This window comes from Aphelocoma coerulescens, chromosome 1 (genome assembly GCF_041296385.1).
Source record: "Aphelocoma coerulescens isolate FSJ_1873_10779 chromosome 1, UR_Acoe_1.0, whole genome shotgun sequence".
Lineage (NCBI taxonomy): Eukaryota > Metazoa > Chordata > Aves > Passeriformes > Corvidae > Aphelocoma > Aphelocoma coerulescens.
The window spans coordinates 116,367,877-116,392,734 of NC_091013.1; the positions used below are offsets into that span (position 1 = coordinate 116,367,877).

The 24,858-nt window shown below is 37.5% G+C and overlaps 1 protein-coding gene across 8 annotated transcripts in view; it reads right to left on the reverse strand.

Annotated features, from left to right (window-relative positions):
• The window catches only part of LOC138116373 (ephrin type-A receptor 6), a 320,669-nt gene that overhangs the window by 236,838 nt on the left and 58,973 nt on the right, over nt 1-24,858 (reverse strand). The window contains exon 1 of one of the 8 annotated variants that reach the window (XM_069025664.1): nt 12,196-12,334. The exons of the other annotated variants lie outside the window; for them this stretch is intronic. The gene's annotated coding sequence lies outside the window, so the exon portion shown is untranslated. Of the gene's footprint in view, nt 1-12,195; nt 12,335-24,858 lie in introns of those variants that run through there. 8 annotated transcript variants of the gene reach the window in all.

Here is a 24,858-nt window from a genome sequence, read left to right on the forward strand (position 1 = left end):
CTTTTGCCATCAGTCCTCACAGTAATAAATACACAGCTTTCTTCACATTCCATATGCTATGCACAACAGCCTCAAAGAGTATGCCAGAAATCAGGATTGCTCCTGATTTTTCTTTCATAATAATTTCATTTAGTAACAGCCTTTAAAATGCAGATGGACATGTTTATTATATTTTAGCTGAATTCCAGTTTGCAAACCCATCACAACAGAAAAAAAATGACATGCAGGTATCACACATTTACTTCAGTAGGAGCAAAGAGGAACTCTGAACACTCAGCAGTCACTTAATTTATTACTTGCACGTAAAAAGTGAAGTTGAATCCTTGCTATGTAACCAGAAAAGGAGTGATGGATGTAATGGATATAATCTGCTTAACATGAACAGCATTAAAGCACTAAAAAAACTCTCAGGAATCTTCAGCACAAAACAAGTATGCTGCTACTAATGTGGAATGATTCAGTCACATAAATTACAGAAAGCAGTAAAATGTTTTACAACCTGACTACAAGATGATCTAACTTTAATCAAAAAGTTATTCTCATTCTGCAGGTTATAAATGAGGTTTGTGATTTTTACTTATTTCATTTTTGACTGCGAGGGTTTTTATTTTAAAATATGGCCAAATTCAAACGACACCGCACATTTTAGGCTGATGGAAATTGACACACCTGAAAGAAAATCTCTGAGAAAAAGAATGTAAGCAAGAGTATAGAATTGCTGATGTTATTCTAATAATACTATAATGCAGATGTTACAGACTAAACTTTAATATATTAATATCTCTGAATGTCAGTCTCATAATATTGATCAAAGCCATAAAGAGTCCTGACTAAAATGTCTGAATTTAGCAGCTTGGAACAACTCAAACAGGTGGGTTTTCTATACAACAGGTGAATGGATTTCAAAAAGTCCGCTATATATGTTTTTTTAAGAATATATCACTCCTAGCCCATTGCTCAAGTTTAGAACATATTTCCTCTTTTATTATGTAAAACTCTTATTTATTATGTAAATGTTCTCTTTGGCAGTTGCATTATACTGTAGCTCAGCTCATACATGGGATAGTTGATTTCACACTTAACATAATAATTAAGGAAATACCCCATAATTAAGGAAATTTCTAAAGGAAATTTTCCTTTAGAAAACTTCCACATTCCATTTGGAATATTTTTAAAAGCTGTTACCTAGAACCAATGGAACATTTACTGCAGTGTTACACTGTGGTGCATCTGTTCAATATTCAGATGTAATAGCCCAGAAGGTACCCGTTTACCCATAAATGTAATTCCACATTGTTTCCTGTTGCCTTTCACTATAACAAAATTATCTTAAGAGTTTCTTTCAACTCATGGACAACAGTCATTGCTTAAAAGTACTCAAGAAGAATATGGGAACTTTCTTGTTTGTTCTTAGTTTATTTTGGTTGAGGGTTGTGCAACCAGAGCAGGGAAAAAGCTCACAAGCAGTTGACATTTTCTCATTTCCAATGATTTTAGGGCTCCCTTTCTGTTTCAGTACAATGAAGTTCCTGAGGAAGGGTGTTCAGATAAACCAGTGTTAATTCAAAACAAAGCTGCCTTGAGCACCAGTATAATTTCAAACTGCATAAACTGTTCTGCCCTTCCTTTTGTTCAGGCATCACAGTGTGGGAGGCTGGTAAATAGACAGGAATCCAAAGAAGATGCATCAAATCTTCAAATAAGTAAGAAAAAAAAAAAGCAAGAGAAAGCAGCCATTATACAACAAGCTGATTAATCCATTGTTATCAAATCTTCACTCACTAAGACATATTCCTTCATCTGAAATGACTTAAACCTTTGTCTCCTAGATGGTACAATCCAAAAATAGACAATTTTCAGAGATGTGCTTAGGCATGGTGAAACAGTTGTGCTTTTATACTAAGCAGAAGTCTAAACAACCTTTACAAGACTGAACTCAACCAGTCTTCCAAAGAGAGCTGAAGTTGGATGCACAGCTGAGCATAGCAGAGTGCAGAGATTTGAACACCAGGGCAGAGAAAGGCAGAAATGACAGAAAGTGCTGTGGGAAACCCCAAAGCAGTGGGTGCTGCACTTGCTGGGCCACATTCACTGCGCAAGAAAAGCTCCCATTCTTGTGTCAGCCATCTACAGATGCCTGACTGTAGGGAGTTTCCTTTGTGGGAAATGACAAAAGAAAATGCAGGCTGAATGTCATTTGCTAAACTTCATCTCATGGCGCAGAATAGTCTGAGAAAAAAACCCCCATGTCTATTTTAGTGAGGTAGCAATCAACCTCCAAGGGAATCAAAGTGTTGAGCAGCGAACAGACACAGAGGGTTTCCTATTGCCATGTTTTTATTCATTAATTCAATTTTGGATTCAAACACCGGCGCAGTCATTGGCAAGAAATGTTCAAACTTCATTCTACTAAACTGTCAGTTGTAATGTTGTAATTGATTATGAAATTCTTACCAAGATGAGTGAATGTGTGCTAGCAAAGTTAAATTATCAGGGACAAAAATGGAGAAGTAAAGAACTGGATGAGTCTCGTGTACTTAGGAGGAAGTCTGCTTTATGCTAAGTAAAGACCTGGATCTAAATGATTATCAGAATCAACTTCATGATCTAGTTGTATGCTTTTATCTTTGTCATCCTAAAAGAAAATCTACATCACCTATCTTTACAAGTTTTTTTACATTCATATTTAGGTTTTATGCTTCATAAAACATAACTGGAATTAAGCTGGTACAAAAACTAATAAAAATAAAGAGGGACAGTTGGGAGTCACGTCATCAACTATTCAGGCAAAACTTCAGAAAAAGTCAGAATGTATTCTACTAGATAGACTCAAAAAAGTTACTTCCTTTTCATAATTACTTTTAAACATAATTAATTGCCAGAGCAATTCAAGGATGAACTGATTCTGCAGAAGATGATGATTATTCAGTTAATGACACTGTCTAGAATCAGGACTAAATCATTATCTGGAATTAGCATTTATTAGTCAACACTGTTTTATGAAAAGCATGCTGAGGGGCAGGAACATTGTTTTACAGCTAAGTGTTAATGTAGCAGAAAATGCAGTAAAATTGAGAAAATAAAGGCAATGAAATAAAGTGCATTAAAGTAGGTTTAGGTTGTACTGACCCAGTGGATCCAGCTTCTTGTCCTAATCAAAGTAGTATAAGTAGATCTCATGAAGGCTGTTTATTTTATTCTTCAGCTTAAAGTAATTTTATTTCTGTATCCTGATAAACTGAGTAATATAAAATGTCCATTCAAATATGGACCTGTCAGCTTAATTCATTTTCACTTCTAGGTTTGCACTTGATTCAATGCAGTTTACAGAGCTCAGCATCCAAAAATGACAAATGCTTCAGTCAGTTGGCTTCAGGTACTACAACTGATAAAAATGAAATTTTTTTTTTACTTATCATTGAAGTATAAACAGAACAACTTTTTTCTTTTATTTTTAAATCAAGGCTGCAAAAAGTTCTGCCCAAATATCAAAACTGAATCTTGCTTTCTGTTCATAAATGTATAAATACAAATGGCAAGTTACAATTGCCTATCAGTGTAGGCTGTCACTATTTTTGTGATTCAAGTTATTTAGTCAATGGCAACTTGAGGGGTTTATTTTCTGCATCTTGAAAAATAACATCTTGACGCTTTGAAGTGTTGCTTTGTAGGCTGTAAAAAAAACATATGCTGCTATTTTGACAATGTAATGAAGCAGGGATGAAAAACACCCATGAGTCCTTTGAATATTTATTGCAAATAAAAATGTAGGATTTTGTTATTATTCATTATTGTTTTAGAAAGCCACATTGTAGTGGCTTGTAAAGATGAAGATATAAAATCTCCATTCTTAGAGAGCTTTTGGACCAGTACAGGGCACATTAAATTACCCCAGTATGTCAGGTTTAGGTTTCTGCTTCAGGGACTAGAAAGATGTCACCCCATTAGAACCAATAAAAATCTTCATGTTTAGACAAACTGTAAAGCATAAAGGAAAACAAATTCCATTTTCATTATTTAAATTCAGAAAGTTTGAGTTTTATCCTTTTGTGGCCAGAAATGTAGCTGCTTACTAATCTTATAATGGTTATTGCAAAATCAGTAATAAAATAGGAGTAGATACAGAAAATTTATTTTGGGAACAGGGAAAGCACAGGGAAATAGAATTTTTTAGTGCTGTATGGCAACAGAAAAACTGATAACTGAATAAGAGAGCAAATCAAGTTGAAAGGCACTGACTGTGGTTGTGTGAAACAGGAAAGAGTGAAGAACATCTTCAAAAGGAGAGATAAAAGGTGCCTGTGTAGAGAAAGGAAGGGATGAACCTGGTGTGAAGAAAACTATAGTAAGGATGTAAAAAAAACCCCAAACAAACAAACAAACAAAAACCACAAAAAAAACCCCCAAAACCCCAAAAAAACTACTTGACAAGACCTACATAGCCAATTGTGTGGGTGAAGCTTCCATTAGTGAAGCCTGGAACAGCCCATGGAAGACTCATCTTTGTGAGGAATTTTACTACACAAAAGGAACTGAAGAGAGTAAAGATTTATATAAGAACCTAAAAAGGAAGCAGAAGGGAAACAAGAGCTGATTTTGTGGTTAGAACCTGACAAGCATCAACGAGGAAACCCAAATTGCCTGCCCTCCTCTCCTCCACAGGTGCTGCTACAAAGGCAACTTCGCTGAATGAGACAAGTTTCAGCTTTATCTGCACAATCATTCTGCAGCAGCACCACCTCCTGTTCTTGCACCTCCACATAGCTGGAATTGCCCTAAAAGCAAAACAACCCCACAGCAGCCTTGTGTCAAAAGAAGGGCACATTTGGTAAGGCTACGGTATTTATGTTGGGTTTTTTTGGCTTGTTTTTGAAGGGGTGCCAGGGTCTGTTATTGATGGTATTGTCTGAGTTCTTGCCTCAAAACCAAGTCAGACACGCCAAGCTTGTGCTGTCCCCACCAACCCTCCAGTCCCTCACCTCACAGCTGAAATTCTACAGCATTTTCTGCCACTGAGTTCCCTGGAATTTCTCCAGTACCCCTAAGTGTGCATTTCGTAAAGGTTTTCTTCCCCAAAGTTCTCCATTCGCCCTTATCCTTGAACTTCCTTCTCCTTGCAGACTTGAGTGCTCAGAGGCTTCATGCTCCCAAAGCAAAACTTCCTACTTATTTTCTTCCCTCAGATCACTTCTTATTAGCTTCAACATGCTTTCTGTCCATTTTTTAACTTCATCCTTCTGTAATCCCTGCCAAACCCACTCCTACCGGCCCCCATTGGTGCTGATCATTGCCCTCCCCTTGGCTGCTGTGTCTGGACAAACCCAAAATGCAGTTGGTGCTCTCCACCAAAGCCAGACCCCAGGATATGTTCCTGGTATGAATTGCAAAGGTTTTGAAAATAACCATCCTGGACAGGACGGAACAGGGGAAGGCAGCAGAAAGTGACTGCTTGGAAAACCCTCATCCAGGCCCACTGGCATAAAACACCAACTACTGGTTTTTATTCACCATAAGCAAGATCATACATTACTTATTTGTTATATAAATACATATTCACTAGATATAAACAAAATGGTTAAAGGGATATTTCAAACTGCTGATGGACTGCAGCAATTGGTCTGAGACTGAAGGAAAGCTGTGCAATAGATTCCAATATAGATTCTATTCTGTGCAATAGATTCCAATATTTTAGCTAATTCCTAACACCAGTGACAGCAACTGCTATAAAGCCTACCAGAAGTGTGAAAGCACTTTTGATGGTTCACTAGCCATAAGCATACAAGTGCAGCAATGAAATTAATTAATTTTAAAAAGCTTATTATCTCAAAAAGGTTTGCATTCTTCCCTTGGCAATTATTTCACTGTCCTTCAGTGTTCACCTTTTAAATGTTGAGCATGGAAAGAGGAAACATTTTCTTCATCAGACAGCAAAGGGCCACCTGAAAATACCACAGGCTGCTACTGCAGAGTTGGTTTTTTCTAATCTGATGCAGTTGTTTAGCAACTACAGAAGAAAAACAACCTGACACTATGCTCACTTGCACACTTCCCTTAGAATATATTGCTGCTATTACTCAGGAGTGATTCTGAAGTCCACTAATTGCACCTACTTTGTATAAAAAAACCAAAACAAATTAAAAAAAAACCAAAAAAAAACCCCAAAAAACAACAAACCAACCCCAAACCACTCACTGGCCTGACTGAATCAGCTAGACAGGAGGTGCCCTGATTTCCAAAGATCCCTGTTCCAATTATGTCTATACACACACAATCACACTGCAGGATCAAAAACTACCTAAAATGAATTTGTCCTGACACCAAAACCAGGACTGAGTATCCTGGCATAACACAAAACACATATTCATACATGAAGACACAATGTATTATAATTTTTGCATGAAGTAAGTCCTCTTACTATGTAACATAAGAACCTGCATACCCTGACCTGTTCCTTTTGCCAATAATATCCTAAATGAAAACGGAAATTGCCACTAATAGAAAAAACCCCAAACTTTTTAAAAGTACACTGATGTTCTCATCCTCTACAAAAATATTTTTATTTTTATTCACTTTATATTTAGTCCTTATAGAATTTGTTCATTGCCATCCATCTGTATATTCAGAAAGTGTTACAGGAGCTTGGTGTGGTGTAAATATACTGTAAGAAAGTACCTGCATTTAGCATAAAAAGAAGTTAAGAACCTAAACTTAGTTAAGGTGGGTGCTTCATGCACAGCAGGAAAAGAAATCAATTCAGATTTGCTATATACGGAAGTACTTTTAGATTTCTATTTATAAAATATTTTATTTACATAGCCTTACATAAATTAAATAGACAAATTCAGATTTAAAATAAAATTTGGCACACCTTTAGAAAGCAGCTCTTGGATGTCAGGCTTCTGCATTGTTAGGTTGATTTTTCAAGAGTCTTAACATCTGACAGACACCAGCAACAATGATGTGAAGAGACTGGTCCTCAACATTGCAGACAAAGAGGCTCTGTAAACTGCTTTTGTGGGAGAAGTAAAAGGATCTCTCCCTCTTTGGGGGAAACACTGAACGAGAAGGGCCATTTGTATCAATCTACATTCTCTTTAGGATATGGAAGCCAAATTGTGTGCAATCAGAGCTACCCCTAAAACAAACAGGAAAAGCCAAATCCAGAAAAATTAGTTGGTCAATACCATGAGATAATGTTCTGCTTGGGAACATTAAAATATGTCAATAATCCAAGATCATCCAGTTCCTTCAGGAGCTACATGTCAAATTATGCCTCACATTTATTTTATAACACACCAATAATTCATAATTTCAACAGTAAAATCCTCTCAGGGCTGAAATTCAACATCAGAGAAAAAACCCACAATTTATTTTTTCCTTTATTGTTCTGAATATTATTGCTTTTAGCTATGTGTGCATGTTTAGAATTTCACATACATGCTTAAACAAATCACTGACATAATATTTAAAATATAACTTTTACGGGCAGTTAACTTGTGGTGTTATTTCCCCCTCAGTGTTCAGTTACAATTTTTCTCTAGAGCTCCTTTCTCCCATTTTCCACTTTTCCATGCAGCCATGTGACTGTGGAACAGCTGGGATTCCACACTGTCATACAGCTGCTGGAAATGAACCAGCCCTCTTAGCCAAGAAGAAACAGAGAAAGACCAGGAAAATATTTGTACTTATGACCATGCTGAAAAACTCCCAAAACAACACCACTCACAGCAAGCTTTTAGGATATGGCTCTCCTGAGTACCCTACTTGGGATTCAAAAAACACTGGAAAAGCACATCTCCATCACTCTTCATTTCTTGTGACCTACCAGGGATCGAAGCTTACTTAAAGAAATTCTACCTGAGGTTCCATTTCAAGCACTTCAAAGCTAAACCTTTTGTCAATGAACAAATTATTTATATGGGGAATGCTACCCCATTTGCTGAATATTACTGAATTAGATTTTAATGACAAAGGTTTTCTGAATTTTAAAAGTAGAGATGCAGAGCAAAAGAAACCCGAAACCAGTGGTCTGTTTTGTAGCTGATATATCATTATATATCTATATCTATATATCTATACACACACATACCCCCCCCCCCCATTATCTGTCTGCCTCTTCAGGCCTTCTCTCTGAAATGATGCTGCCAGGGAGGGCTCTGCCAACTGCACTTGCAATTTTCTTCCTGTTTTAAATAGCAGGCGATTTCTGATCCTGCTTACATTACTCATATGATTTTCTCCAACTGAAAATCCTTCTGTTACTCTTTTTCACTGTCAGAGAAAATGCTGTTTGATTTGCAATCTGTTCCCTGCCTTCCAGATTTCGAATTTCGGGTCTCCTCATCAATCAGTTTGCTATTTTCTTTCCAGAGACAAACCCTCACCTCAGCCATAGAAGAACCGAGTGAGGAAAGTTATAAAGTTACTGCCATCCCAATGCACGCATTCATATTGAATATCAGACAAACTGTACCCAGGAGAATCTGCAGAGGCATGTAATTAAACAATTTTTAAGCAGATCACCTAAACATTAAAAATAATAGCTAAGGAAAACCAGAGGGCATTAAAATCCTCGGGAACAAACTAAAGCAGATGCAGAGCTAAACTTTGACTGCATCACTCTTACCATTTCCTTACTTGTAGAAGCAGCAATAGCTAAATTTTTATCTTAATTGCCACATTATTAATCTTTTTCTTTCTTTCCAATACTTTGTGAACCACTGAGTAAATATGTTATGGTTGAGAAATTTTTGGAAGACTTTTCTGACTTAGAGAAGCAAAAAGGTAGGAAAGACTGATTTTTCATCTACACATGAAGGGATGGCTGCTGATTTCTGCCCAAGGGTCTGTTTCTTACTTTAAATTTAAAATATTTAGTTATGTGAATAAAACAAGGTATTTTGAAATTTTTAATGACTCCTAAACTACTTCCTCCCCCTCACAGCTAGAACATTAAGCAGGGATACTCAGGGGGAAAGTTTTAATATTTTAAGAATTTCATCTGATAAATAACAAATAAAATGTTAGTCTAGTATAATTGCCACTGAGAGATGAATCTTTTGCAAAGCTCATTAATAAAAATGGGTATATTCCTGAAAACACCTTTCTGTTGAATGAAAAAAACATCCTACCCTTTAAAATAAAATGCTAGGCTTCAAAAGAAAAAAAAAAGTTTTGTACAACTTACGCAAGTTCTATGTGGCTTTTGTATTCATAACTAAGAGAACATTAGCTACCCAGATGGACTATAACTTGGAACTTTTTCACTACTGAAAATGCATTCTTCAGGGACAAAAAGCCCACAGAATTTTAAAGCCGCTTTATTACTCCAGGGAGACAATAAGAAACAGCTCAGGTTCTTGATTTAAGAGTGCAGGAGCTTAAAGTTCACCAATTCCAGCTGCTGCCACCGTACTCAGAAGCCACCAAGTGACACGAATTGAGCACCGGGTGCAGTCCAGTGTCACCCTGAGCTCTCCGTTTCAAAGAATTTCACTGGGGAAGGATTTCTTTACTTTTTAAAACAGAAAAAATAGTGGAAATACTGGCAAAGATACCTCCAAAGTCCTTAACCCTCTCCAGCAATTGACTGAGGGACCTGCACCTCCATCAGCCTCTTCCACCATGGACACCCCTGTGAGGGGCAACTGGAAAGCAGGGCTACAAAACCAGGCTGGAAATGAGCTGTGGGGCTCCTGTGGCTGGCAGGGACTTTGTTCATGTCAATAATTTAGTTATTGTGGGGGGTTTGTTTCTCTGTTTATTAAATCGAGGTGCAGCTCAGGTTGCAGCCAAAGAAGCCCATGTTATTACCAAGGTGTGAGAAATGCTGGAAATGGGGGCTCTCCCTCATTCTACCCATCTGGGGTGCTGCTTATGTCAAAAGCAGATTAAAAAACCTCCAAACACACCAAAAAATCAATAATAATGACAGTCAAAGATATACTAAATTTAGAGTTTAGATAAAATTCACTATCCTCTGCATAAAAAACCTGCACATTTTAAAAAAAATTAGTAACACCAGGCTGGCCATCAGAATTGATCTAATCTAGAGGAATAACACCCAGCTCTCTGGCTAAATTTAAGCAAGTCAAAACCACCTTTTAGATATTCACTTAATTTTAGAGATAATTTTAATAATTGAGCTTTTAAACTGCCTGGGATCATTAAATGCATTAATTAGTAAACACTATTTTATTAATAAGTGTAAATGACAATTCAGACAACTCACACCTTTAACATTAATAGCTTAATTCTAAGGAGAAAATAGATTTTGTTTCTCATAGGCACAACCCTAGTTTTGGATTCCTTAATGACAACTCCTGAACAATGAAGCTGAACAAAGCCTGATCATAAACCAACATAAAGGACACTGATGTGGGAAGACTGTAATTTTCAAGTATCATAACCTATTCCCATTATATTGACTGCAATATAAGCACAGCCTTTTGCAGAAACAAGTTTAATGCTCCTATTCTCAATCTCAGCATTAATGCTTTAAAAAACCTCTATTACTTTAGAAATGTGCCTTCAGCTGAGAGTCCTAAAGTTAGTGTTAATAGAATAATGTTTATTTTAAGAAACCTTCTCAGAAATGAACCTGTCATTTTGGCAAACAAGAAGGCTGTATTGGTGGTGTTCTAAAAATAAGCATCTCAATATTAACAATGATTATTCTGAATTAAAGATTATACCTGTTGACTTTTGCCTTCAATTCACTGGAATAATTCCTCTCCATTAACACGAGAAGTCAGCAACCAGAGTCCCCCTGAAAAGCCCCATACTGATACAACTAAAAATGAGGCTCATCTTAAAAAGTAGCACACAGCTCATTATATTTTTACCTGATTATTAGTTTTCTAATATTATTACTACATAAAAATCCTGGCCTAGTTTACCATGCAGTCATCTGTTCTTCCAACACCACCTTTAAAATAAAGACAGAAATATCCCCAAGAAGGCAATTTTGTTAAAATGCGTTTAGCTGTGATGCTAATGACAGAACAAACACCCACACATTTAAAACCACAAAGTATTTGGCCAGCACTAGGTGTTATTAGCTACTAATTTGCCTTTTGTTTATCTCTTCCTCTCAGTTTGAGATGTTTATTCTCTACCAGATCATCATTATGTGCCTTTCCTGAAACCACTTTCAATTGCTCTCATTGGAGATAAGCTTAACATCCCAGTGTTTGTACTCAGAAGTATCCTTTTTTCTGAAATGCAAAAAGCAAAACGTAGGAATTCTCAGGGAATTTTCTTTTAATTTTGTCTTTTTTTTTTTTTTTTAAGGGGGTTTTAGCTAAAAAAGATAATTATTTTGAAATTAATTTTCACACTGTACCCACCCTGTTTCAAAAGTATAACTTGAAAAAGATGAAGCCCTAGTACACTTAAAAGCTTAAAATTTAAACAGGAGAAGAAATAGCCCCAGGTGGTTACTGCCAAAGATATACTTGAAACTTCTCTTTTTTTAAAGAACTGCTATTAGAATATCTGTTAACTCGAAAAATAATGCTTATCGCATTATAAGTTTTAGGGAAAAAAAACTATTACTATGGAAATAAAACCTTTGGGTTTTGCCTTGCAGAGATTCATTCTCCTCAGGAAGCATGACCACAGTGGGATAATTAGTCTGACATTTAAACATCAGTTTAAATCCTTTTAAATTGCTTATGCCCTTTAAGGGAAAACAGCTGATTATGAACTTCAATATTTTTTATCAGTCTGGGCAGAATCCCAGGTTTCCAATATGTAGGTAAGTCACCAAAACAGACCCAGCCACACTTAAATTTTAATAAAACCTAATGAAATTTAAGTACTAGTAGATCTTTCTCCTTTGACAAAGCAAGTCTTTATTGCTTCCAATTTATCTTGTAACAGTAGGGAACACTCTCAGTAAATACTGAAGGAAAGGTAGTTTAATAAAACAACTTTAATTTAAATAAGCCTCCTCAATGTAAGTTGTGTGATACGCAGGTTTTTGGCACAAGTGATGGAATGCCCAGTGTGAAGGGAAAAAAATGCCAAAAATTGAGAAATATGTTGTTTCAGGAAAAGATTGGAAAGAACTAAATTGTATTTGCTACTTGACTGGAGGGATTTTTTGGTCTGGTCTTTAACATGAGGACACACAAAACACAGATCTGCTTTTTCTGCTCCCCCTCATCCAGAGGGCTCCCACCTTGTCCTTACCTCAGCAAGCAGCACTCCCCCCTCCAGCCAGCCCTGCCAAGGGAAGCTGCACCTCCTCATCTTCCTGCTGGAAAGCCTTGGAGAGACTTGGAAAAGGAGGAGACGGGAAACACCCCAGACCAGGACACCCCACACCTCAACCTTGTCGATTCCCAGGTATGTCCATCACTTGTTGGCCACCCCATAAAGCACAAAACAGGAAGGAGTCTGCTTAATTAATGCCGTTCCTTCATTAGCCCTGGCCAGCTGCTCTGTGAAAGCTGCAGGTACCTGCAGGTGTTTCTGGATGCAGCTCATCCAACCCTCCAGGACCTGTTGAGCACCTGGCAGGGAGGCAGCTGCTCTACCCTGACCTGCAGCAGCTGGGCAGCGACTCATTTAGAGCCAGCACAGCTGGCATCACACTGGAGCCAAATTCCTACATCTTGAGAGGTGACATTTAATGCAGGTTTTTTATGCTGGCATCTCAGAAGTCAGCCATGTGCCATTTAAGCTCTTTTAAATCCAGGTTTTGCAGACACAGAAAGCAGCAAGGCTTTCCACTGCCGATAGGCAAGGTGATGTAACTAAAAGGGCTTTTTTCAGCTCTGACTTCCATTATTTCCATGCAGCCTGAGGCTTAGATTGCCACTAAGAGGTTCTGCATACTTTTACAGTTAAAACTTTTCTTAAAATGATGTTATGTGAACTCTAAAAAAAAAAAAGGGAAAAAAAAGAGGGAAAAATGCTATATGCTATATTCTAATATTAGTTCCTTTTAATTCAGAATTGTAGTGCAATGGGGAAGACACATATATATGTTACTAGCTTTTATTCAATAGCACAGAATAGCTGTCACCTTTCAGATAATGTGTCACAGGTGTATTCCAAGATCAGACTAAAACAAAAAATAACACAATCAATGTTGTGCCTTGGCACTGAAAAAAAAAAGTCAGTGCTCATTTTTGAGAACTCTTCCTTCCCCCATTCTCCTTTTCTTCTGCCCATTCTTCCCTTGCAAATATCCCACCATGTGTTCTTTGGCAGAAGAGTGGGACACACATCAAGAGGAGCAGAATGCTCTTGCACATCTGAAGCCAATTCTTCAGCCCACACAAATTAAGGGCTACATTGCAGAAAAGCATCCTAATTCACTAAGATGCTTAAAAGTTATAAATAGGGCAATTTCAGAAAAATAACGCACAAAATCTCAGATTTTTTCTTTTTAATTAATATTACAGAACAGACACAGTAAGCCTCTCCCTTATTACACTCATTTATCACTAATTGGGCATTTTTAAAAAGATGCAAAGTTCCTTAATTAAGTCCAATAAACAGGATAACTGAGAAATACAAGTTTGAAAAACACTTTGTTTCTTCAAGGAATGGTTGGGTTCATAGCATCCCCCCTACAGCTACACTGGTGAAAACACTAAAGCCACAAACACTTTGCCTTGTGGGAGCACATTTGAGCCTGTCCTACACCCTTTGGTAATACAGAGGTTTCAACACCACCTTGGGAAGCCCTCCTCAAATGGGTAAAATACAGTGGAATTGTGGCTTGTCCTAAACACTGACACAATGAACATCTGGGAGTTGCTAGGGTTAATGACCGCATGGCACAGCAAGGTGGATTCACTCACACATCCCTTAATTAACACTTTTATAAATATTCATAGGTCAACTAGATTTTTAATTATTCCCTGAGACTTAGAGTAGCTTAATTTTTATATAAAAAATAGCTTTTTATCTTTTTATCTATGAGGGGGCTTTTTTGGACCAAATGTTACATCTGTCACTTGGGAAAAAAAAAAGTGTCATTCGGGGAGTGCTCATTAGGATTTGGAAAACTCATTTCAGTGAGAAGTTAATTAAAACAAGTGAAATATGACAGCATGGTACAACAAGGTAAAAAAGGCATAGTAAAAACATTTACTAAGTTGTCTTATTTCAGATGTAACACCAGGATTCAGATGCAGCTGCAGCATTTATGGCAAGTTGGCCCAGGCACCAGCACTGCCCTGGGGTGTTTTAACACTGCCCTCTCCCAGCTCATCTGCTGCTCCCTCACTCTTGATCTGTACTTGTGCAGGAGAACATGCATGGAAATAACTCTGATTACAAAGAAGAAAAATCTTTCCAATTTCAGCCCAAGAACCACACCTTCAAAGCAGTGAAGATTGCTGACACAGACTCGTATCTGTCTCCAATAACTACTGAATGTCCAGAAAGTAAAACCTGTTATCAACCTCCTCAAGTTCCTATTATTTCATCTCTTTCCTGTTACAAATTTTCCTTTGGCAGAAACACCTCTGCAGTGCCACAGCTGAAATATCACCTCAAAGAACCAGGTTTCATGAGATGGAAGATCTGTAACTGCTGAAGTGCAAGTCCCAGCAACTTCTCTCCTTGGGAGGACTGCAAGTCCTAGGTGTCATTACAGATTTTATTCCAAGAACCCAATGATGGAGGTAAAATGGGCTGGAAGAGCCACTGGATACATATGGAAAGATCTCCCATACACTGTGCAGAAGACAGTTACAGACATATCTACTGTGTAGGCAATTCTTGGGTGTGAATGTGCAGATAACTTCTGCTCCAAGGTTAGGACATAGGCAAGAAAAGTAGAACTACAAAAATCCATAGCTGTTTCAAAAGCGTTACAAAGACTTTGGATGTCTCTTGTATAATCAGGGACTCTCAGGTCTCTTGTAGAATCAGGGAAAAAAAAGTAACTGAATTGCAAGTAATTTGAACTGGAAGAGACACTGTTAAGCAGAAAAGGTACTTCAAAAATCATACAGGAACTGCACTTGCAGTTGTATGGAAGTGCGCAGAACTGTGACTTTTCAGAGTTTATTTTGGTGACAACCTGAACACAATCCAAGACTGAATTGTCTCTTCACCTGGACAAAGACTGTATACTGGAAAACGAAGGCAAAATAATATAAGATTGTATTATTTCAGGGGGAAAAAAAAAAAGGCAAAATATAATTTGAGGTCTGTGTTTATACAGCTTGCCAAGGAGAGAGTTCACTGTAATGCTACAATCAGAAACTGATAGCTTGTGCTCCTTCCAGTTTGTCATTAAGAAAACACTGAGAAGAAATCAATCATCAATTTTTATGCGATTCGTACAAAACCTAAAGAAACAGACACTAAAAGCCCTCCTCAGACTATCTGCAGTTACTGTCCTCCCTTTTGGGAGTCCTGCCTCTCAAAATTCCCATCCTGGAAAAGACAGTGTATCCTACAATCCTACAACCCTCCTTGTTTTCTCCAAAGCCATGTCACCCATTTTTCCAGTATATCCTTCTCCCAGTCTCACTCACGATGGTTTTTTTCTGCCCTTTTTCTCAGGTCTTGCCCTTTTAATAATCTCAAGACTATACAAGAAACACATATCAGCCTATATGCATTTTACCACAAAAAAAAAAAAAAGAAAAAAAAAAAGAAAAGCATCCTATTAAAATAAAACCAGCTTCCTAAAAAACCCTGGTTTGAAGACTTCAGGAATTACACTACATAACAATGACAGATAAATACAAAGCCACAGAGAGCAATTATATCTCTGGGTATCCAATATGTAGCAAACATGCCTTTACAAAGAAGCATAATCTCACAGTGGCTATATTGAAGAATGTAAGTTAAAATTGAGTGTTACACCCAATTTTATGCATGCAAACATAAATTAGATTTTTGGTACTGCACATAAACTCAGTTTGAACAGTTCTGAACTTGACTAAAATATTCCAAACGCAATTATAAATCCAGAAACAATGCCTAGACTCACAGTGCTAAGCACATCCTCTCCATGCCAACAAACACAAAATGACACTTTCTGGATCTGTTGTGGCTGGTTCCCTCATTGCAAACTGGCCATGTTCCCATCACACAGCATTTGGTTTTAAAACACAACTGTTCTTTTCTGATGGTCCTTCAGTTCATAACAGTTTAATTAGCACAAGGCTTGAGCAAATGAATTCAGTCTCCCCCATTCTAATAACTGATGAAGTACTAACAGCAATCCATCACCAGATTTACAGTGATGCTCTGTTTCATGGGGATTTAGCTCACTTGATAAAGGAGTTGAAAAAAAAAATAATACACTTATGCACTTTCTTAAATCTCAGATCCACTGGAAGCACAATAAAGCACAAGCACCACTTCTGCCCAGCACAAAAAGGCAGCTGTGTACTTGCTGCCTTGCTCTAGCAGAGCTTACTTCCACCTGTCATTCAGCTATGCACACTCTTTTTGCCACTGGATTTTAAAGCTTTTTCAAGTTTTGATGCTGTATGTTGATACCCACTTGATTTTATAGTTTTCAGTCTTTCCACAAAAGACCTTGATCCCCCCAAAGAATCCTGTGCCTGCTATTTAGCTAACATGAACATCAAAGTGCAAAAGACTCTGAGTAATGATCCAGTGCTGAATTTCAGTCACATCAAGCACCATGACCTTCTATGATTTTAAGTTTATGGGAGAAAATAATTCAGATATGCCTACAGGCAAGCAAAAATCCAATGACTACTTCTGAGTATTTAGTTAGTGCTTCTTAAAAAGAAACAAATTTCCTTATAGAGGTGTGTGGAATATGAACATCATTGATATACATCCCACTTCCACAGGTTTTATGATAAAACACGGAACATCCGCTCTAACACCAGAAATAGTGAACATTACGTCTTAAATGCTTGTTCTGGATACTGATTTAGCAAATATCTTGGTGAATATTACAAGTCAATCAGCACAGATCGTGTTCAATCACGGCTGTAATTGCAATCATGAGTGTAACTGCTGATTCTTTTTTGAAGTGGTGGTGGTGGGGGGGGGGGGGGTGGGGATACTTTTTTGGGTAAAATTTAAGACCAGAAAGAGGAGTATCCGGTGTCTGTTCCCAGTTTCTGGACTTCCATTTGCACAGGCCAAGAGGAAAAGCCACAGGCAGAGTTCTGAAAAGCTGATCTCAGTTTCACACTGCAATGGGCACCTAATGCAAATTGTAATCCCAAACGAAGCAATCGCCAGGACTGTTTGTCTCACAATCCACAGTACATTCCCTATTCATTTCTCCCCTGCATGATGGGAACATAACAGTTCTGTGAATAAGGCCCTTAACATCTCTCTATTAGGACAGGAGATATGAGTGGCAATTACGATAATTAAATGTAATTACATTAAAAATAATTAGCACTTTAGCTATCAATTGCTGTGCCCTGCACAGCAATTAAAAGAAGGCCAAATTTCAGCATAATTTTTATTACTCTCCTCTTCATTCAAAACAGTAAATGGTAGGGAATATTTTCTTTTCATGTGTGCTGTGCTCTTATTTTAATGGGCACTATCATCATCTAAGTAGAATAAGTACTACTGGAGGTGACATAATTGCCAAAACATTACAATTTGGACTTTTTCCCAAAAGACTCAAATAACTTCCTTTAATACATATACTTATGAGACCATGAATGAAAGGCATCAGCCATCTCACTTTAATAGATCTCTCCTCATTAGAGATATTTGAGCACAATTAAAATGGGTGATAGAATCAAACTGAGTAAACAAACTTCTGAATAGGCTTTATCACTGATGGGCTGCAGCATTAGAAATACTACAGCGTTAAAAATACTTCAGGGTGCCAGCATCTTGTGAGAATTCACTTGGGCTGTTTGCACATATCTAACAGGAAAACACACTTTAGCACTTATAAAATGTAGCCTTTTGGTACAAACCCAACATTATTGTTACTGTGAAATTTCTAACAGATGATACAGAACATGAAGGATTCCTACGAGAGTCTCTGAGCAAGTGAGTGTGGCTTAAAGAGCTCAGAGCTGAGAGTGATGAGAGACCTCTTACACACTTGGCTAGAAGTAGTTTTCAAAGTCACCTCAATGACAGATGGTTTCTCCAGATTTGCTCATGGAAAGACACCTCTCCCTCCTATTTTTGGAGTAAATCCCTCTTTTCCTGCATAAAATCCTAAGACTAGTGAAAGCAATTTGACTTTGAAAACAGACTAACCTTTGGTTTTCCTTGTCTATCAACTGCCCAGACCAAAATGTGGATAATAGGCAAAACAAATTATTTACTTGTCAGCTACCAGTTCTCCAAATGCAGCTAATAATCTGCTTAAAATTCAAGTAGAATTTCTCAAATACTTTCATAAGAAATTATGAACAAACAAACCTGCCAGATCCACATAGAGACAACTGGACTGATTTGACTAGGTGAATACAAGGAAAATAATATATTTATGCAGCATTTCTGATTCAGATATGACTGGATTGAAAAGAATAAATTAAGAACAATGTGGAAAAGTTTCAACCATCGTTGCTGAGATGGCGACATTGACAGAAATGCAGAAATTTAGAAGGGAAGTAGTTTTCCTGGCCTCCTGGATTCTACAAGCAATTTCAAATCTACCCATTAATGATTAATATCTACTGGTCTAGTGAGGCAAGTAGGAATCTAATGTGTTAAGAAAATCCACTCTAGATAATGGCTAAACACCTGTGTTATTCACAAGCTCGTGCCATACAAACAACCATCCCCACATTAGGCACACTCGTTCTCTCCACTTCAGAAAGAGCTTCTGAGGCCAAAGCATCACCTGGTCACACTCTGCAACTTCATTAAAAACTCAAGCAGCAGTAACCACAGGACTGTTTCGAGATGATTTACAGTTCATACTCCATTTCTAATGGAGTACTTACAGAACTGTGCTTTTAAGGGTTGCAGCACTTAAAGACATTTTAAGGAATATTAAACTTTTATCTGTCACTTCTTCCTGTGTATCCCATTCAACTTCTGCCCTCTACAACCACAGTCTTTAGAGGCATCCACTGGCTGATTGGCATAATAGGGCACAGATGGAATTTAAATCATTTTATACAGACCTGCACACTCACCTGTGCTACTAAACACAGATATGACTAAAATAAACAAAATCAATCAGGTATCACTTCCTTGCCCAGACATGTTTTTACATGGTCCCTGTCCACAGGTACTTATGAATCTTGTACTTTCAGACCATGCCATTAATCAAAACCTTTATATCGCTCTCCAAAATAAATCAAGCCATCTTTAATATCTTATGTACATGGTTATCTTTCAAATACAAGTTCATTTAAAATAAAAAGAGAGGGAACATGTCTCTAGAATATTATTGTTGGGTAATGCTGTTTGACAACAACATTTATTGCACGTTTTTAACTCAACTTCTTCATTTGCCTGTGCAGTAACTGGAATAAAACATAAGGCAAATGAAATAAATTAAAAACAATTCAGAACGTATAAATGTACACTTCTTAAAGTATTAAAAAAAGAAAAAAAACACCCAAGAAACCAAACAAAACCCCCCACAAACAAACAAAAAACCCCAATCAAACAAACAAACAAGCCCCCACAAAAACCCAGCCTGAAAGGAAGTAAGAAGAAAGAGGTGAAATTCAAAAAATATAATGTGAAACTAAAGGAATGAGGTTAGTGTGATAGAAAAAAAAGAGGGACAGAAGAGGAATAAAACCCTCCATCGTGCTGTGTGATAAAGAGGATGCTATACAATAGGTGATGATGAGTACAAAACAAAAAGCTGCAACAAAGGGAATCAAGGTTAAGTAACAGGGAAAGCTCTCCCAGTCTAGCAATGATGAAAGGCAGCAATAGGAAGCTCGTTGTCTCCCTCAGAGAAATTTTTAAGAACTTTACACATCTTTCAGGGTGTGTATGAAGTACAGTATATCCTGCAATACTGCCAGCAGCTGAATTAAATAACCTCTGGAGGTCCCTGCAAGGCTCACATTTCCACGAGAGCTCTGACCACTGCAGGTAACACATTAGAATATGTTATTAATCCCACTTCATGTTCCACTTACAACACTGCCTGCGGGGCAGGGAAAAAGTGAATCTTGGATTTAGGTGACAGCCAATAACTATAATATTCTTGAAGAGAGTGGGAAGTGGAAAAAAAAAATAGCCACAGAAGTGTTAACCCTGTAACCTACACCTGCAGCAAAGTAACATAGACTTAATGCTGGTATCATCAGTGGTACTGACACTTAGTGTGCAGAATAATATACAGATATTTTGTGGGGCTGGGCTTCAAATGGGAAGAAATATAAATAAGCTGCAGCCTGAAATGGCTGAAGGCCATGCACAAACAACCACGAATTTATCAGACTGTGCTGCTGGATGGGCAGGGGGTTTTCATGCACAGTTGCATACATTTACCAATCCTTCTTCCTGCAGGAGCAGTAATAGCTGCTCTTTCAAAAATTGATAGTTCTGTTGCACGTTTGTTACAAGGAGTGATTATAATGTCCCTTTTTTCAATCAGGAAAAAATAATTGATGCAAAAGGCCCATTTACTGCAGATAAAGGAGATTGAAGAGTTTACAGTAATAGTCTGGGCCAGAAAGAACCTTTAAAGACCAGCTCTGCAAGGAGAAGGGAAGACCTGTGAAGTTGCATCTTGTAGGGCTGCAGTGTTTGTGCAGATGAATAGAACTGAACTTGCTTACTTCTGAAACTTGATTTTTAACAGGAACAGAATAAATAACAGCATTTACAAAACTCTCAACCTGCTGTAGGCAGCCCACGACACAATTCATTCAGCTTAACTGTGCTCACTGAAATAAAACTGAAATCACACCACTTGCACTGAAATCAAAGCTGCAAGTTTCATAGCCCAGGCCTTTGCACTTGTTTTATTAAAACTTGCATAGTAGTAAGCCTCACTAACACCGTCTTTATTAAAAAATGAACTAGAAACAATGTTAACCAAGACATGGTTTCCAAATATTGTCTAGTTCATAGAAGATATCCTTCAGAGAACCACTTAATTCTAAAGAAATGCATGTTATTGCCATTCTTGCAACCTAAAAGTCCAAGTGAGCATGTTTAGCTACGGCATTTGAACTTAGGTGACTATAAATGCATGAAAAAAACCCACCAGGTTGTCTGCTACCAATGCCAGCCAGCAGATAAGGTCAGTGCTAACACCAGCTCAAGAATCCCTCTCCATCAAAAAAACTGTGACAAGGATAAACTCTACTTATTAAATTTCCAAAAAAGGGAATGACTTCATGAATTTGTGAGGACAAGATTAAATTCCAAAGTATTTTTAAAAATTCAAAAAGAAAAGATAAAAAAAATACTCATTTCAGTCTGAGAAATACATTTTTCTCTCATGGCAAAGATTTACTATTTTGTAATTGAACTAAATTGAAAAATATGGTTTAAAATGTTTTGTATTCTTTTAATATGTTTTTATTCTTTATTGTCAAAGACATTTTAGCCCAGCAAATTAAGATTCATGTCATTCCATTCTAGTATCTGCAAGTGCTAGCCAAACTTTCTGGAACTGATTGAATGTAAGAAGCCAAAAAAAAAAAAAAAAAGATATTAATCATTTGGAACTCATATTTCTTAACCTTTTTCTAGTTAAAAGCTTAAGAATCTACTACACTTGAGCAACTATGTGACCATTTATTGATTCTAGGATAATTTATCACTGTCCTATATATTAACTGAACATCTACTCCTTAGGCCCAATGCCATATTTGTAATTACAGTATCATCTTACTCCTTACAACAGAGCAAAATCTTCAGCAAAACTCTCAAGTGAGCAAGACAACAAAAACATGGGGTAGCATTTAATCATCATTTGACTCAAAAAACAAAAATCCTCTTTAAGCTTGGCTGAGAATGTGATTTCAAAACTTAAAGTTCTTTTGGTAATACATTAAAAGTAACTCAGTATTATGAAGCACAAACTGTGGAACTTGGCACGTGCAGTTTCCTTTCACTGCAGAACTGTGCCTGCTCTAAGACAAGGAGGAAGTGACCTAAATAAGTGTTAAAGTTTGACCTTTGTTTTGTCTGGTAAATGAATCCATATACTTATTTCCTTTTGAATATATAAGAGCTACTTTTATAGACAGATTAGAAAATAATGGTGAAGATAAAACACAGACAAGTGTATCACCACCTGTTTTATGCTCAAAACCATCATGAGGAGAGCAGTATCTTCTCAGCTATCCAACACTTTGCCCTCTTCAAACTGTGCTTTTGTGAGTGGATGGGAAAACAAGTGAAACTGACATTTTTCTGCATCTAAACATTGTGTGTATATGGCAACGGGCACATATGGCCATACAGCAAATATTCAGATGATCTTTTGGGTTTTATTCACACTTCAGAGTCTCACACAAGCAAATGTGTGCTACTAGAAATGCAAGTGTATGCCAGAGAAAATAAGCATAACACACACAGAGGAATGAACTCCTATTACCCTATTGAGTTAGTGCTATTATCATCTATTTGTATTATAAACTATTACAAAAATAGCATGTCTGTGTTGATGTACACTAAATATTTTTATATTACAAAGTATTACATATAAAATAGCTCCTGCTATTTTCCTTCTGGAAGCATCTAGAATTCCTTTCTCCATTTTTAACTATCATCTTCCAAAGCAAAACCTCTGGATTTTTTGCAAGTCAAGCTGTGGACAAGCTGATGTCACGTTCCTCTAAGGCCAGCCATGTATCATGAGCAGCAGACAGTATTTTTCAGCTCTCACTCAGGAAGCAGCTTGCCTCAAGGAAGGTCACACTCCATCACTGCATCAGAGAATCTTTCTGCATGAGTGTTGGCTGTGTGGTGTGTCACTTCACATTTATAGCAGCATTACTCCGGCTCTGATGTAAATTTTATGACCCAGAAGGTTCTAATGGCTTAGGCACTCTGTCAGATATCTTCAGCCCTATCAGTCAGGCCACTTTTTGACAGAATAAAGCAAAGCCTACGTGCAGCAAGACGACTTAAGGGTCTCTGCTGTTGTTTTGGTGTGGTTTGTTTCCAAAGGATGGAGCCCTCCAGCTGGTTTAGTCAAGGATTCGCTGGAGCAGCGTGCACAGAGCACTCTGTGACCTTCTTTGGGAAGTCACTTCTCAAAGTTAAAGCACGTCTGAAAGCAGTGCATCACAGCAGCTACAGTGTGAGATAATGCTAAATGACAAGTGTGCATCCCTTCTGCCACATCACTTCACGAGTCAGCTGTTGGAGGAACAGGAATCACTTCTGGTGCTAGCCCAGTGTTACAGAAGCACTGCCTTCCTAGTTCCCCCTGCCAGAGGGAGGGAGAAAATAAATCCATGTGTACCTACAGACTCAGGGAGCCTTTCCCAGTGCACCAGTGCCATAATTGGTACACAGGCCGATGTCAAGACAGATTCCATACAGAACTGGAAAGAAAGCTCACCCTACAGTTCATAGCAAGCACCTGATCAAAAGAATATTAAGAATATTAGACTGTTACAAAAGCTGATCATGTGTCTTTCACCTCATTTATGTTTCTGTATTTTTATCACTGGATATCAATTCCTCACCAGAAAAATTCACAGGCTTTTATGTCTCTGAGAGCCAACAGATATTTAGGTCTAACACAGGACATCACATTTCTGTGTGCACACCAGCGCCACATAGGGAAGTGAACTCTTTGTCTGTAACACAGCAATGGAAAACACAGAATTTATCATTTGGGGGAAATCTATCTACTGTGGAACACTCCAGACACCTGCAAGATGAAGAAGGGTTGGAAGGGCTTAAAGCACAGAACAGGCACAAAGCTTTCCTTTCTGGGTGAACTTCTGATGGATTTTCAAGTCTGTGTGACCAACTACCCTGAAGAGCCTGCTAGGGGATGTTAAATAAAATTAATAGTATGTGGTGGAGCTATTGTCACAGGCTGAAAAACCTCTAATGGTACTGATGATCTACTGAACATTAGAGAACAGAGAACAAAGACCATATTTCTGGGTAAAAGATTTTATTTTACAGATACTGAATGCATGAGCACTTGCCCTTAGATCTGATTTTAAATAGAATTTATGGCTAGAAAAAACAGACACCAAGCAGAAAGCTGTGAATGCTGTACTGATGCAACAAAGAATTTCAGAAAGTAAGATATGCTTCATGTGGAGCAGGTTTTCCTTGCTCTGTGCAAGCGATCAGGCATTTTAAACAGAGACCATATAAAAAAATGACCTGGCTGCACACAAACAGCTTTTGAAACAAGAACATGTGCTTCTTTTAAAGGAGAAGCAGTGATCATAAGTTATAAAAATGCTGGGAGCTCCATCTCAGTAGTTAACAAAGACATATTTGATTCACATGTAGCAATTAAAATTCTGTAAACACTCACAAATCGACTAAATCAATTTAAATATACTTATATCGAAACAATAAAAGCTCCCCCCAAAAAACCTTAAACCTCTTTCATCCTTGACTGGATGACCAAAACCTTCAGGTGGTTCAAGTTCATGTCTCCTGTTAGAGAAACATTACTACTACAGAATCACATCTAATAAACTGTGTTTATGACAGAGATGCTTTTCTCTCTATTAGGAACACACATCTCGTACAAACTTTTAAATGAAAATATAGTTATATATAAGAACTTTTGATAAATGCAGTTCTACTACTCTGTTCACTCTTCTCCCCCTTTCCTTCAAATATTCCTGTCCTTCTTCAGCTATTTTATTTCCACTTCATGAACAAGTAGCAGCAGACTCAAAATATCTTTTTCCTGATACTGCTCAGCTGATTCATTTCCGTTCATATTCATATTTAATCAAGATTCTGTCATTTGCGGTATCAGTATTAAACACTGCCCTTTTC